A 2,771-nucleotide genomic window follows, 5' to 3' on the forward strand; every position below is an offset into this window, starting at 1 on the left:
GATGCTTGAATTGAGTCTTTTCTTCTTTTTATCGTCTTCATTTTATAGCACAGGAATTGGTGCACACATACATCTATCTCTGCCACTCACAATCACTATAAAAAAAAACACATAATGTGCCCATAGTTGCAAATCTGGAAATAACAGACAAGCTTTACTGTCAATTGACTAATATTCTTAGAAGAAAAGTGTCGTTTTAGGTGACTAACTTCAGATATAAAGTATCACCTTGTACAGTCAAACACGGATGGAATTGTATAATTTAATGAAATGGCCTTGGGGCTGCGGATATATGTCAGATAAGCTGCCTTTAAGACCAAGCTAAAGAAAAGCTAAACTCATAGTACAGTATACCTTCTCACCATGCCCTGTGTCATCCTTTGTGGTTTCAGAAAGAGCCACTTACAGTATTTAGTACTTTTATGTCTCATGTCAAATCCAATGTATGTTAATAAGCCCTTGACATCCCTGTTCTTCAATGTTCGCATCGCGGTTTCAAGGTTCTGCGACTGTTGTTTGCAAATCCCGGGTGTATGCCAGCTTTCTGTAGGTTTTCCTGAACATGGCTTGAATGCAGCAACATGTTCTGCACAGAGTTTTCTTGAATTATTGAACAGCCATTGTGTGGGAATAAAATGAGAAAGAAGAGATTTGCAGGAACGGGCTGTAATGAGTGCATAAAAATGACCCGTCTACGTGCTTTCATGTAACCTTGAGAGGATAAAATGTGCATGTCAGGTTACGCTACATTAAAACGTTGCTGTAGACGGTCATGCAGCTGTAACACAGTGGTTTGTAGGTGAAAGGTGTGTGACAAAAGGTGTGCAATCTAAATGATTTTCTCTTCGGTAAAATAGATTGAAATCTTTCTTTCTGAATAAAATGTGATGGTGCTGAAATAAGGACTGCAAATCCCCAAAGCAATTTGAGAAAAGAATCTCCCAAAAGCCCAATATGATGTTTTCAATGTGCTTGTTTTATGCTACCAACAACAAACAACTGCCTAAAATCCGAAGATACAGAGATAAAGATAAGTTTTCTGTCACATATAATAAAGAAAAGCAGCAACTTCCCACAATTGAAAAGCTGAAACCAGGTATTAATTGTAATTTTTTGTGCGAAAAGTGACTTAAAACAGGTGGTTGATTATCAAAATAGTTGTTGATTTTTCTGTCAATTTGACTAATTAAGTATTCAACTAATTGTTTCATTTCTAGTTGACCTTTTAGGCAGCAATCAGCACCAATTATACAGTGCGGTGTTTGTGTTTGTCTAATGTCTAAATTACATTAGTCTGTAGAAAAGTACTACCACAAGCTACACTACATTTTACTCCAGAGATCAGCAGATCTCTTCCACACCCACTCCATCTGCTAGAAATGTACAGTCAGAAGAGAAACCTCCGAAATCTGGAGGGGCACTAAAAGACAGATTTATCAGTTTTGCATATTAAAGCACAATTTGACATCTTTAGTGAAAATATTTTTTGTGAGAAAGTTGACTCTCCTTTTGGCTTACTAACAACATTAAGCTTTAGTTTAACAGATAAATGTTGTTAGCATCCTAGAAGCACTCGAATTACCAAATAAAATTTCAACGCTGCGGTAAATGAAACTTCTTGACCTGACCTCATTTTACAACGCCACTTTCCTACCTGTTAATTTGCTCCTCTGGTGCTTTTTATGGGCAGCAGCAACTATTTCTGGTTTGTTTTTGTTAGTTTTTCTTGTTATAGTCATTCACTACATTCATGCAAATACAACATGGAACCCAAAACTTTACTGTACAAGAACTATATGTCTCTTTTCAAAACGTTAAAAGCAACATATGTGGACTATTTGAGGTGAGATATGGGGGGATGCCATCCTCCTTGTTAGCAAAATTACCAAAATACATGCCCATTGTTAACCTGCCATCCTGCCTCTCCATCCCCTATAGTAGCAGAGACAGAGACAGAGAGTGCAGAGGCAGAGAGGTTGTTTAGTTGAATCTGTTAAGTCTGCCTGACTCATTGATCCTTTATCTGACTGAGGTTTGTTAGTTACAATCTATGGCCCCGACCACGGCTCTGAAATATCAGTAGCCTAACTGTGCTGCGTATTGATAAATCCATGGCGCTGTCCGTGGTGCTGAAGAAGTAGCAGACGGATTTGTAATTGCGACTTCTTCTCTGAATTCCGCCCTTCTGTTAGTTTGGATCTATAATATTCTGTAAACTATGTAGGGGGGGTGTATTACAAAGTCGTTCATGGGGTGGTTCACTAGTCGCGGGTTTGTTAATTAAAATTAGCAAAAAATGTATTTCACTCTGACGAAATACTGATATAGTTCCCATTGCAAACTGAGTTGGTGTAAGTTTCACTGCCTCCTCATCCAACCCTCACTGCTTTCACTCTTCCCTCACCAGCTCCTATCCACCTCCACCTTCTATATTTTATTGGACGATCAGTTTCCAGGGGCGATGTTCAGTGTAACTTAAATTGGGGGGGATTTGAGCTGTGTTGCTATAGATTTGTAGTAACGTCAGCAAAGTCCAGCTTCATACTGTGTGAGTAGAGTTCATTATACATCGAAAGCATCAGGGTTTTAGGCATTATTACCTGGCAGTGTATACCAAAATAGCACTCTGACCAACAACTCAGGTCATAATGTAATGTGAAGATATTTACCTTAGTGTAATTACAGACCTCATATAAGTGGTTTGAGACAGTGAGCTGTTTATCCCCATTTCATATTAAACACAGATCTGAAAGTGGTGTTGATCTTCTCAT

This window comes from Sebastes fasciatus, chromosome 20, assembly GCF_043250625.1.
Source record: "Sebastes fasciatus isolate fSebFas1 chromosome 20, fSebFas1.pri, whole genome shotgun sequence".
Taxonomy (NCBI): Eukaryota; Metazoa; Chordata; class Actinopteri; order Perciformes; family Sebastidae; genus Sebastes; species Sebastes fasciatus.